Below are 13,924 nucleotides of genomic sequence, written 5' to 3'. Positions count from 1 at the left end.
GTACAGAGGGGGAGAGTGGAAGCTTCTGAGACAATGAAGTGGTTATGGAAAGCTTATGTCTTTTGATTCCTGCATGTTTTTTTTCTAGTTACTTCTGTTATGGGTTAGTTTGTCATTTCCAAGGAATGGTTCAGCTTGCACTCACAACTTCCAGCTCCCAGCAAATGCCTTGTGTTGCAAGACAAAGGGAAGGATTCTGCTATAAACAGGAAGGTCATTTAGATGTTGCTAAGCCACTAATGACAGATGTTCCCTCTGAAATCCCTGTGCATATCTGGTAAGAGGTGAAACCTGACCTTAAGAGATGAGACTAAAGGTAGGAGGTAAACTGTTAGAAGGGTAACAAACTTTCCTGAATCCTTTTATATGTTTTGATTGTTTTATGGTAAACTGCTAGTGAAGTAGAGAGAGCAAGAGCAACAGCTTCCTTACTAGGTTGATGCGATTTTTGGGGTTAACGGATATGATTACTGGCTTCAGTGTGCAGCAGAAAGGGTCACTGCCTGGCCACTGCAGAGCACTGCTGCTTTTTTTAAATTTCTCTGAATCTCTTGGGCTTTAATATTGGTTTTTCAGTGGCTGTTAGTTTCCACTCTCTCCGTTGCTAAAAGCTGACGGATGTTTACAGCAGAACATCTGTAATGTTCACCTCTGGTGATGGAGTGGAGAGCTGCTCGTACTGACCCGTCTGACTGCACAGGCCACTCAAGGTTGGATCTGAAATTATCTCTTCTTGCCATGTGTTGCTCCAGCTGTGTGTTCTCCTGAGCTGTTGGAAAACTCGTGAAAAACAGAGGTTATATTTGTTTCTAAAGAAAATAAACACTTTTAGAAATAAACAGTAAAAAAAGCCCAAGTAAATCCTTCTTTTCCAGTAATAACTGATTTTCAAGTTGTTGAATTCTGTGTATGAGCTCAGAGCTGGAGAGGACAACCTTGCTTTCCAAGCCACGGCCCCAGGGAAGACTCCCCCCTGCTGATGGATCAACATGGGACACAGATCCTTTCTGTAGACTCTTAGGTTCTCTGTTTAGCTGCTTTCTTCTTGTGTTGCGCTTCTCTCACTGGGAGGCTGTTCCAGATCACAAGTGGTTTAAATATGTCTCTTCATTTCTTTCTGCTTCTCAAGCGTATTTGCTGGCAGCGATCCTGTCCTTTATCAATCTGTGTTTTGCAAGGTTAAACAAGCCAAGCTTTCTTGAGACAGGCCTCTTATTCCTGCAAGCACTTCTGTGTACCTACTGTCAATTCAGTTAATCACCTTTGAATTTTGGTGTGATCAGAACTGCTCACAGTGAGAGTATCTGGGAAAGGGCTGCTTTCATTAACACTAGTTTCAGCATCTAACTAGTAACCGTGGCTTAAACTAGATTGTATATGTGAGAAGGACCTTTTTGAAGACACAAGTAATGGTGACTCTTTCTGCTCTACTGTGAATGGTTGATTGCTTTGATATTTAAATAGGTACCTTAATTTGAACAGGCTGCCTTTAGCCACCATGTCTTGAAATGCCTTTCTTTCTTAGTTTACAGAGGTTTTTATTACCAGAAACCTGATTTTTTTTAGAAGTACTTTTATACTTGTAGACCAGGTAAAGCAATTGGTAAGTGACAAGAGTTTGAATTTCAGAAACTGAGAAATTCCAAGAAACTGTCTCTTTTAAAAAGTATCTTTGAGTATCCAAAATCAGCTCACTATCAGCTTCTATCTCTGGATGATACTGGGCACTGTACCAGCAAGAATATATGCAAAGAATGAAAATAAAGTCCATTATTTATGACTCTCTCTCTGAGCTTCCCTGGCTTGTATGAGAAAAGTGCAGCTACTTGGAAATACTTTGCCTCCCCTTGGATTTCTGCCTTCTTTGAAGGTTGTCTTGATCTTTGTGAATAATCTTTGGCTTATACGTTTGATTTCATGCCAACAAACTAAATCTTTCTATAATGCGCATTCCTACAGGCTTTGTCTATCATGGAGACTGGAAGGATTGCTCCCACTGTTTGGTGTAGTGTCGTTTTCCTTCGACTGGCACTGATGAGTAGGATGTGGTTGTGAGCAAGGCACAGCCTGCTGTGCATAAAGGCAGGGTTTGTTACCTGGCTGAGCTGCAGGCACTGCTTGTCTGTGAGCCAATTGCACAATCACTTCTTGTATCTCCCTGTAAGCTGAGGGCAGTGATGCTTTGCCTGGCCCAGCTGAGCTCACGCTTTCCTAAACCATTTTTATGACACATTCTCTCTGCTTAGCCATTGGGCTAACAGTGAAGGTAGCATAGGGCTGTTGTGAGTGAAGATCAACTTGTGGTCCCCAAAACCTCTCTGAAATGATGAGCTGTCTGAGCTTAACACTCTCACTGTAGGGAGTGCTCATGTTAGGATGCTGGTCAGACTGGCTGTTGTTTTCCTTTTTGATTCCTTGTGCTCTCCCATTCTCTACTTTGTGTTCCACACTGTCTCTTGTAATATACTCTACTCTTGGAACCTTTTTGGAACAATGGATTGTTGCCAAAGTTTCTGGCAGACTGAGTACCTTGTTTACTGTACATCACTGTTCTCATTTTCAAGATGTGCTTAATTTTGTGTATTGGAGAGATTACAAACATTTATTGTGGCCCTGTGAGCTGCTGTTGGGGAACCATTGTGTTACTCAGTATTTCTGCTGCTAAACGGTGACTTACACTGAAGGCAGGAAAGATCTTCAGAGAGACTTGGCCAGGCTGGTTTGATGGGCCAAGGCCAATTGTATGAGGTTCAACAAGGCCAAGTTCTGGGTCCTGAACTTGGGCCACACCAACCCTAGGCAATGCTACAGAGTGGCTGGAAAGCTGTTCAGAGGAAAAGGTCCTGGAGATGTTAATCAACAGACAGCTGAACATGAGCCAGCAATGTGCCCAGGTAGCCAAAATGCCAATGGCATCCTGGCTTGTATCAGAAATAGTGTGACCAGCAGGATGAGGGAAGTGTTTATGTCCCTGTACTCAACACTGGTGAGGCTGCACCTCAAATACTGTGTTCAGTGTTTGGCCCCTCACTCCAAGAGGGACACTGAAGTACTGGAGTGTGTCCAGAGATGGGCAACAGAGCTGGTGAGGGTCTGGATAACAAGTCTGGTGAAGAGCAGCTGAGGGAACTGGGAGTGTTCAGTCTGGAGAAGAGGCTGAGAAGGAGACATGATCACTCTCTACAACTGTCTGAAAGGAAGTTGTAGTGACATGAGGATCAGTTTCTTCTCTCAAGTAATGAGTGACAGGACAAGAGGAAGTGGCCACAAGTTACACCAGGGACAGTTTAGATTAGAGATGAGGAAGAACTTCTTCCTTGAGAGGTTTGTTAGATACTGGCCCAGGCTACCCAGGGAAGTAGGGGAGTCCCTATCTCTCGAGATTTTGAAATGACTTGTAGCTGAGGTACTGGGGGACATGGTTTAGTGATGTGGTTGACAGAGTGAGGTTAGTTGTTGGGCTCAATGATCTTAAAGGTCTTTTAAAGCTGAAATGATTCTATGATTCTGCACAAAATCTTGATTAAAGGTGCAGTAATATAAATACTTTTATCTCAAAAGTGATTGAGTAAATGCCCTATACCTCTTTAAAAAACCTAAATTCCAGTTGATATGAGTTGTCTTCTGAATTTTAGCTGAAATCCTACTACAAGAAAATTAATTACTCTTTCTCTTCTCTTGGAGTTTTAGTCCAGAGCTACATGATTTTGGCAAAGTATTTTCAGGCATTTAACTTTGATGACTGTAATTTTATTGATAATAATTAATAAATCCTTTAAAAATGACAAGCTTTTGCCGTTAGAAAATGCCTTTGAGCCCCTCCTACTAGATTACACTGTCACTGTACATATATAATTTATCAGATACGTATGTTAAGAACATGCATATCTTTAAGTGCATTCATCTTCTCTGAGATGGCAGCCATCCTTGTGCTCTGGGCATCCTTTCCATCATTTATAGTGTATCAGAGACTCAGCAATTAAAATAACTTGCCATACATCCCATTCTCCTTGAATAATTTTTGACATGGGTAATTATAGTGCCTTCCATCTCCTCTTTTCAAGTTTTTTGGGGAGAAAGTGCTCTTTTGCTTCTTTTGAAAGTAATCTTTTCCTGCTCTGTCACGTGTACTGTTAGCTCATTGTGCAGTTTCCTTCTACTCACTCGCTATAGTCCTTTAAGAGTACACTTACATAATTTATATAAATTTAGAAAGGGAAAGATGAAGATCTCTGTACCAGTCTCTTTTTTTTATCCTCTATGGAAGCTAAGAAAAAATCAGGTGAGTATTCAGGGAAGTAATTAGCATTTGAAGTGGAGGTTAAGATTGGAGAGTTTGTCCTGTGTGCTGGATCTGTTTTTGGAGTCCCCTTGCCTTTCATTGGTAGGAGTAGTCTCTCAGTTTTAGTAAAGGACTGCTTCCGAGTCATGAAGCATGTTCCCGTAGTTATTTGTCCGTAGCAAAGGAGAAGATTGGTGTCTGGTTTACTTTGAATTGAGAGGTTAGCCCAGCTCTCTGTATTTAATCTTGAATGTGGGCAAGCAAACAGCTTTGGAATTTGGTCTGGATAAGGCCGATTTTATTTGTTTGTACCACAGCAGTATTTATGAGCCCCAACTGGCAACTACCTATGTAAACACTGTACAACTGCAGGGCAAGAGAATGGTCCCTAATCAGAGAGGTTTCAGCTTATGTGGAATAAATTACCTCTGCATTAGCAAATTCTGTGGCCTGAATAGGGGTATCATCCTAATGGTGCCCGACCCTTGCAGATGGAGGGAAAATGCAGTTTATACTGCAGGCTGGTGAGAGCTATACTTCTTGCATATAACGGTACAGTCAGTCCAGCTATTGTAGCTGTCTGGTGTTTCCCAATTGTGAACATGTACACAGGATTCTTCTCCTCAAGTAGCACATGGAGAAAGAGAGTGACTGTCAGTGGGCTGCTGGTGTCCTGGTGAAGGTGACCCAATCTTGCCTGGACTCTTCCCGGAGAACGCCGCACAAGGGAACAAGGTGAAGAGCTGTGGGGTGTGTGGATTATTCTTGCAATTCACTCCCAGCCACCTGTGTTATGGAACAAAGCAGCATTGGCAAGAGAGGGGTAAGGGATGAGCTTGGGGTTCCCCTTCTGGCAGGGGCTGCTTAGTTAAAACTGTATGAGCTCTTCTGCTAGGCCATGGATTTGGATGTTTGCGGTCTACATCACTAAGTTTAGGACTCATTTGCCTTGTTCACCAATTAAAAAATGTTAAGGGCTTATAATTTTCTCTTCTACTCCAGGAAGCTGCATTTAAACCCAGGCTTAGGAGCTGAGGGACAATTCTTTCAACACAAATCTAAGGGAGAATATTTTGTAAAGGAGAACTCTGAATTTTCCTCCAATGACTTTGTTCATGCTCTTGAGCATCACTGAAATCATGTTTGTATCAGTCTGCAGGCTCAGGAATACGATGTTGCTCTCACTTGCATTTTCTTTGTGTTTAAAGGCTATCTCTGCAAGTAAAAGGTTTGCATCTTGATTCTTTTTAATTGGTAACATAGCTTGCATAGAAGCTTGGGGCTTGTATTTGCATTCTCCAGAGTAAGATTTCTAGTTGTTGTAGTGTAGATTCACTTTTGTGAACCCCGTGTCTATACTTGAGTCTCAAGTGAGGTGCTGCAGTAATTTTCATGCTCTGTAAAATGACTCCACCATTACCTCAGATGCTTACAAAGTAGCTATCTGCATCTGACTAAGTTAGTGAACTCTCCTTGCAGTCAAGAAAGAGAAACAGATATTTTAGGACACAGTCTGTCTGACCCTGTTGAGGCACCTGCTCTAGAAACATATAAATCCTGCCCTCCAGATGCTTAATGCTTTCCAACCATTCTGGGTAGCCAGCACAGATGTTGATGTCAACATTTGCTCAAATGAATCCCCTATGAAATGTTTCCAGTTTTAAATGTAAATGATTAGGCATTCTCACTAAAGCATAGTCCCCAACCAGCAAACACGTCCTGGTACCCAGGGGGCTGCTTGTGTGCTGTAACTTTTTCTACTTTCATTCTCCAGCTCTTTATCTAGAGAATGAGAATAATTCCATCGTGACAGGAACACTGGCCTTCAGAAAGCTCCCTTTATCTACACAAATACTTTCTGTGGTATTTTTCCACTGGTGTTGGCCTTTTACTTATCCATCTTAGAGCTGGATTAACTTCAGCAAGGCAGAAGTGCCTTGTATGGAACTCTGAGGCACATTTATTTCTTTGACCAGTAAATCAGTATTATAGTTTCCTGGGGACTGGAAAAGAGGGTATTATTATGGAGTTATACTTTTAAGTCCACTTTTCTGAATGCTCAATTTCCAAGGAAAAGATATAAATCTCCTTTGTGAAGGAGAAGAAGCTATATGAAACAGACTTCAGGGGCCTTATTCTCTTTGTGTTTATGCTTGCATGCCTCTCTTTTCTACAGTCCTCCCTTTCCTCGGGTGCTATGGTATATTGCTTCATCTCCTCTGAGGTAAGTATAGCTTCTTTGTCACTGTGTGGAACACATTGGTATTCAGAAGAGCTTTTTCCTGTGTCAGAGCCAATATTTTGTTTCTTTGTAACACTAACCTTCTTGGAACTCTCCAGCTAATATTTTTCTTTTCTTCTGTCTTTTATTGACTGTGGTACATTGAGTATTGCTTCCCTCCCCAGTAATTTTTGGGGTTTTATTCATGACTAATACATACATTTTATGAAGCAATGAAGCCTATTTACAGAGAAGAGCGAAGCTGGTTTCAGGGGCTTGATGGAAGTGACAATAGGAAGCACACTGTCTTGAGTCATGGTGTATAGAGGACAACTCGCATGCAGCAGAAGGCCACAAGTTCTGTGGCTCTCAAGGATTCTTTTGGCATCTGGGAAGGCTTGGGCTGAGGCTACCTGAAGAAAGATTAATTGAGCAGAGAGAGTGATAAACTGTAGTACCATTCTCCCCACTAGTACTGCAGGAACAGAAATCCCTCTCTTTTTCCCCCCATTCTTTATATCCTTGCACTGTAGACTATTTCAAGAAGCTTTGTTCCTGCAATGTCAGTACAAAAAATCCCTGCCCTCCCCTCCTCCCCCCAGCTTTTTATTTTCTCTGTATTCTACAATCATTTTTGGAGATGCTGTTAAAGTTCCAGTAACTAAATGTAGTTTCTATACTATATTTCTCCTCTTCCTTCCCCTCATCAACTTAGCCGTAGTGTCTTGATACAGTCTTATTCTATGCATGTTTTAGGAGGCTAGGAATTCACATGACATGCAAGAGAGGAAGAGTGACTTACCTGCATTGCAGGTATTTATCGGCATGTTGTCATGGTTTGGCCCAGCCAGCACAGCAGCACCACGACAGTCTCTTTCTCGGTGCCCCCATTCACCCCCACCCTCGTTAGGATGTCAGAGGCCCCAGCGACATGGGAGGAAAAAAATAACCAAGGTTGCTGTGGATTGAGACAAGGGCAGGGAGGGCCCACTGCCAATTATGATTCTGGGCAAAACAGACTCCAGTACTTGACTTAGAGAGGAAAGCAGGAAAGTTTATTCTGCTACCTACAAGGAACAGAACAGAACAAAAAGCAAAAAGGGAGTAGGATGATGAGAAAATGACAATCAGCACTTTAAGATCTCCCTCCCCCATCCCTCCTTTCTTCCCGGGCCCAGCTCACTGCTCCTGATATCTCTACCTCCTCCCCCCACAACTGCTCAGGGGGGCAGGGAATGGGGGATGTGGTCAGTCTCTCACGGATGGGCTCTGCTGCTTCTCTCTTCTCAGATGAGGACAACTCCTGGCATTCTTCCCCTGCTCCAATACAGAGTCCCTCATATGGGACAGTTCTTAATGAGCTTCTCTGGTGTGGGTTCTTCCCAGCAGCTGTATCTTCTGCCAATTCAGGGTCCCTCACATGGGACAGGGCCTCTTCTGGGCACAATTTTCATGAGCTTCTTTGGCATGGGTTCTTCCCCACAGCTACAGCTTCTGTGAATCGGGTCTCTCATACAGGACATGACCTCCTCTGGCCATAGTCACTGCCCCGGCACAGGGTCTTTCACTTGTTTTGAACTTTATTCTATTAAGCTATTCTTATTAATGAAGAGAATCACTGCCCCTGATGTGGGGTCTTTAAAGAAATGCAAACAAACCACTGCTTCACCAGTCCTCTCTGCAGGGTGCAGGGGAGTCTCTGCTCCAGCACACCTCCTCCTCTCTTTCATCTCTGACCTTGGAGTCTGCATGGTTGTTTCTTTCTCTCTTCCAACTCCTTGCACTGCGACCAGCTGGAAAAGAAGAAGGGACAGAAGAAAGAAGAAACAGGAAGAAGCCTCCTCTTCTGGCTTCTTCTTAAAAAGATCGTGGAGGTGTCTAATTTGCTCAGCCCCAGAAGTGGGTCTGGCTCAGAACTGGGGAGAGTTTTAAGCAACCTCTTACAGGAGCCATCTTTACAGCCCCTTCCGCCTTACCAGAAAAGGCTGTCATGTCAAACCATGACACATGTTCACATGTGGAAACTCTTGTATGATTTCTGCCAGGATATTCTCATCCACAGCAGAGTTTTGGACACACAATATACATTTATGGGGTGTAATGGGCTGTGCAGGAGGACCTGGGTATTTTGTAGGGATGGAGAGGGGTTCTTATCTGTCTCTTGAGCTCCGGTTGGCAGATAATATGCTGGATTGCATAGGTGTTAGGGTAGTGAGAGATCAAGAAAAATGGACAGCTGATTATGGCTATCAGAAGAAATATTCATTTTTATTTGTCTAGGATCATCATTCCAGAGCCTCCTTGCTTTTATCATTTTTGTGATTGTAGCTTCTCTGAGTTTCTTGAGTCGCTGGTTCAAGAGCTTCACTCAGTACTGTGGCTTATTTGCGGTGAAGTAAAGAACACACCTTTAAATAATGCTTACTTTTCAGCAGTCCCCATTTTCATAACTCTCAGCCTTCTCTTTAATTTGTAGACAATTCAGTCTCAGTTTGCACCTCCCTGTTGGTGCTCCTACAAGAATGCTGTCTAAACAAAACTAGAAATGGTCACTCTTCTTGACTGGTGAACTGTTTGTAAAGTTTTGATTCTCTGCTTTGAAGATGCTGGAAATCTAGTACATAGATGGCAAATGTGGCTACCTAAGCAAACAAATGAAACCACTCAACACACCAGAATTTTTCAGTTATGTAAAACTCTGACAGGAGGAGAGTAGTAGGAGAGAGTCAGTGGTGGTGAAATCTGACAAGTTAATTTAATTTTGATGTTTTAATTGGATAGATTGGGAGACAGGGAAGAAAAAGATGGTGCTGGAGACAAGTCATGGAGTCTTGGGCAAGGGGGAAGGAAAGCGATTGTAAACATGATGAACAAAATAACCTACTTCTTGCATGAAGTCCATTTAAATGTAAATTACCTAAAGTGATTTTTTTTTGTGTAATTGTTAGCAGTATGGTTTAGAAAAAAACAGAAGGATTTTTCCTCTGCTTTAAATACATGATGCCAACAACCATAGTGAGCTATAAATATCTCCCCTATCTCTGTGCTTTCTCACACCCACTTGTTTCCTTTAGGTGCCTTGGAGCCGTTCCCTGCAGCAATGCTTCCAGGTAGTGACAGTCAGGATATTCCCTTCAGTCACCAGAGTCCTGTCAGGGCCAATTAGCATCCTAAAGACTGGCATGCACCATCTTGATAACATTCAATCTGTGCTCTGTACCAGGGGACTTAGCCTCTTAAGAACCTATCTTGTCTCATCTGGCCTGTACTGGTAGTATCAACCTGGTTTAAACAAAAAAAGAAGAAAATTTCCATTTCATCTTGTCTTCTGAGTCCCAGGGGCTTCTTCAGCACAGAACAAATGTACTGTCCTTTAGCTGGAAATGATGAATCTTGGCCTGGGGGAAGGGACTTAAATCAAACTAGTTCTCTTATACGTACTGAGGACTTTGGGATGAAGCTTCAGCTGAGGCTAAGCAATGCCATACTTGTTCTTCAGAGCTGTGCTGAATAAGAGAAATCAAAGACCTAGCCATATGGTCTTTAAATATTCAGTACCTGGCCAGTATGAGGACTAGAATGGTACTTTTCTGAAATTACTGATCCCTGCTGTTGTTTGGCAGTCTGCTGCAAAATCCACTTTGTGGTAGGCTAGCATCTGTGGTCCAAACTGTGCTTTTGTTGTTCAACTAAACCAGGGCTGAATGCTGTGCAGAGATCTTTTCTGTAGCACGGACCAGGGCATGCAGGTGAGGAGGTTTAGGGGAGATTTCACAGCTGCTCAGCGAGAATGTGATAGAATGTCTAGGGTGTAAACCTGCCATCCAGCCACCCTTTATCAGCATGTCAATTCTTGAGGCTTTATATTGTGCTATACTAGGCTGGAGGGGAAACAGATCCTCAGGTAGTGGCAGAGTTAAATGCCACAGTATGAAATCACCCCATTTCTGTGCTGTGTTTTATTGTTTAGTGACGTATCTCCCAGGGAAACTCATGCATCTATGCTGATGTCCAGCCCTGAAAGTCAGTGTTTGATCTTGTTAACATGGCACTGCTATCTAATCCTGCCATGTCCTAGCTCTTCAAGGGCTTTAATGACATGCTCTGATGCCAGGGTCAGCTGGTTAGCACTCTGTCTTACAGCTGGCACCGCCACACTGGGTCATCTGGAGGGAGAGGTCAACAGTTTAATGGTCCTTAGGAGAAGCCAAATCACCTGCAATGCCAAATCAGACCATTGAGTGGCTGAAGGGCAGTGTATTACAGAGACTGGACTGAAGCTGCAGTATCATTTTATGAGGCTGTGCAGGCAGCACCTTTCAATGGTAACATAACAAACAATCTTAACATTGCACTATTTGAAATGACATTGTGAAGATTCTGAGGACAAAAAAAGTTTTCTTCCCCGTTAGAGGCAGCGAATCCCAAGTGTAATCTCTGGACAACAAGTAAGCAAAAACTGTGATTTTTAAGGTAATAACTGTACTTGAAATACACACAAGATAATATACACAAAATATACCCCTGGCATACCCTAGCCCAGCCTGTGAGACTGAAAGACAGCACATGACCATGTCATAGAATCATAGAATGGTAGGGGCTGGAAGGGACCTTTAGAGATCATCCAGTCCAACCTCCCTGCCAAAGCAGATCCACCTAGATCAGGTCACACAGGAATGTATTCAGGTGGATTTTGAAAACCTCCAGAGAAGGAGACTCCACACCCTCCCTGGGCAGCCTGTGCCAGGGCTCCGTCTCCTCATGGTAAAATAGTTTTTTCTTATATTTAAGTGGAACTTGTTGTGTTCCAGCTTCATCCCATTACCCCTTGTCCTGTTGCTAGATACTATAGAGAAAAGGGATGCCCCAACCTTCTGACACCCACCATTTAGATATTTGTAAATGTTAATAAGATTTGCCCTCAGTCTCCTCTTCTCCAGACTAAACAGCCCCAATTCCTGCAGACTTTCCTCATGAGGAAGATGTTCCAGTCCCCTGATCATCTTGGTGGCCCTGTGCTGGACTTTCTCCAGAAGTTCTCTGTCCCTCTTGAGCTGAGGAGCCCAGAACTGGACACAGGACTTCAGATGAGGCCTCACCAGGTCAGAGTAGAGGGGGAGAAGAACCTCCCTTGACCTGCTGGCCACACTCTTCTTGATGCATCCCAGGATGCCATTGGCCTTCTTGGCCACGAGGGCACATTGCTGGCTCATGGTTAGTTTATTATCAATCAGCACTCCCAGGTCTCTCTCTGCAGAGCTGCTCTCCAGCAGGTCAGTCCCCAGCCTGTACTGGTACATGGGGTTGTTCCTTCCCAGGTGCAGGACTCTGCACTTGTCCTTGTTGAACCTCATGAGGTTCCTCTCTGCCCAACTCTCAAGCCAGTGAGATCCCGCTGAATGGCAGCACAGCCTCTGGGGAATCAGCCAGTCCTCCCAGTTTGGTGTCATCAGGGAACTTGCTGAGGGTACACTCTGTCCCCTCATCCAGGTCATTGATGATGATGTCTACATAGTGCACGTATTATTTTTAATGTTGCCATGAGAATTTTGTCTTTTCCGGAAATTTTTGAGTGCCATTTACGATCAAAGTGCTGTTATATTGCTATCATGTCTATTTAAACTTTAATCTTAATGTTTTGATGTGATCTGAAATGTCACAAGAACTTGATGGCTAGGAAGTCTGCAGGTACGCAGACAGGAGCACTGACATTTGTTTAGGTATTTTCTTGTACCTCATGTCTCTTCTGGACATCTCACCAGAAGACCTAAGCCTGTGTCCTGGAACCTCTTTTTGAAAATGCCACTCTGAATGTCATGGTAGCTGTTAAAATCTGATTTTTGTGTGTGGAACCTGTTCTCATTCTGCACAAGGTATAGTAAACCAGCAAGGCATGCTGTATGCACACAAAGTGCCTAAGATTAGAAGCCCTCCTAAAATGGCCCAATGATTTCATCTCTGCCTCTTGTGTTCTCTTACCTACATGACTTTGTAGATAGCTCTGAGGCTGAAACCCATTGTCCCACTCTTATGATCCCTGAACTTTACTAAATCTTATATTATTCACCTCACAAGGTTACAATATGCTGCTTTCTCCAGGTTTTATTAAACCCTACTCAAGGTCACATTTTTTCTCTACAAACATGAAGGCCAAAAACTGTATGATGATCTCTCTTGAGAAGCTTAGGTGCTTAGCCAACTGTCAAGTAAAGATGGGGAGAACTGTGAGAGCTGATGTTAATAGATGGTTGATAACAGGTCAGTTTTTCCCCACATTAGTCTGCCTGTATGCCTGCTCCTGACCTAGATCTGTTGTACCTCTCCCTTCAGACTGAGGATGTAGCTAGGCCCGTTTAACAAGTGGATGGTGCCCTGCAGCTTTCCAAAATGTGTATGAGAAGTGAGCATGTAATCCACCAGGCAAGGGTTCAGGGGCTCCCATTCAGATAAATAAAACTATGCAAATATCCCACCTGAATGCCAGGGCCTGGTTAGTTGTTCATACTGCAGAGAACCATTCATGCTGCAGAGCCATAGCGTGAGCTACCTGTGCTGGTGGAGCTTCCCAGCCTTTAGAGCTAGATAGTTTCTTAAGATTGAAGCCAGAGGCAGAGTTAGGGATTCAGGGCTGAGGCTTGAGAGTGGTCCCTGACTGCCTGGGAAAATAAATCTTGGTGTGACTATGGATGTAGCTATTGTGGCCAAATCTGCAAAAATCATTTAGATCTCTAACTCCCACTGATCTCAAGAGGATTAGGTATCTAAATGGCTTTGTATGTCAAAACTTTACCTGCTTCACTTTTCCTTTTACAAAATCAATAAAATACTACCTCTTCTTTTTACCTCAGAGCTTGACTGTGTAAAAATGCCAGAGATTTATCCCAAGGATTTGTTTTTAAAACACAGAGGACATGCACTCAATTGGGGCTCTCATCACACGGTAATTAGGCCTTATGATGGAATACAGAGCTGTAACTCAGAGGTTTCTGCTCCAGCACATAATCACAAGTTGGATTCTGCAGCTCAAGGTAATGTGTGGTCAAATCAATAATCGAAGACCCTGTGGTTTTCTGTAGTTTAGAACAATTCCCAGAGATGACTGTAAATGTAGAAGCCTTTCTACTGGAAGCAAATGGCAGGGCTGTGTGATTGCGTTAGACATCTCAAATGGCTGTGTGAAGAATTGACAGCTCTGTATTTTGGAAACATATTTATTTCTTGGTGCAGCTTGGATCCTGGCTTAGTGATGAATTACTTTAAACTTGAAAATGAACTCCTTTTCCCGGTGTCAGGATGGATTATAATCTTAAAGGTGATTTGTAAGAGAAAACAAATATTTATTTGGTTTGCGACTTTTTTCATCATATAATGGGTAAGAGAGCACAAAGAGCAGATACTTCAGTGATGGCTGAAGGATTAGT

At 43.1% G+C, this 13,924-nt stretch overlaps 1 protein-coding gene across 7 annotated transcripts in view; it reads left to right on the top strand.

The window, feature by feature from the left end:
- The window catches only part of TSPAN4 (tetraspanin 4), a 465,001-nt gene that overhangs the window by 77,271 nt on the left and 373,806 nt on the right, over nucleotides 1-13,924 (top strand). The window contains exon 1 of one of the 7 annotated variants that reach the window (XM_062000470.1): nucleotides 274-316. The exons of 5 other annotated variants lie outside the window; for them this stretch is intronic. The gene's annotated coding sequence lies outside the window, so the exon portion shown is untranslated. Of the gene's footprint in view, nucleotides 1-273; nucleotides 317-6,411; nucleotides 6,507-13,924 lie in introns of those variants that run through there. One more of the 7 variants, XM_062000471.1, reaches the window with a different exon arrangement.

The sequence above is a fragment of the Colius striatus genome, chromosome 7 (assembly GCF_028858725.1).
Source record: "Colius striatus isolate bColStr4 chromosome 7, bColStr4.1.hap1, whole genome shotgun sequence".
Taxonomy (NCBI): domain Eukaryota; kingdom Metazoa; phylum Chordata; class Aves; order Coliiformes; family Coliidae; genus Colius; species Colius striatus.
The sequence above is the reverse complement of the archived record's forward strand: the minus strand, read 5'-3'. Positions and strand labels throughout refer to the sequence as shown.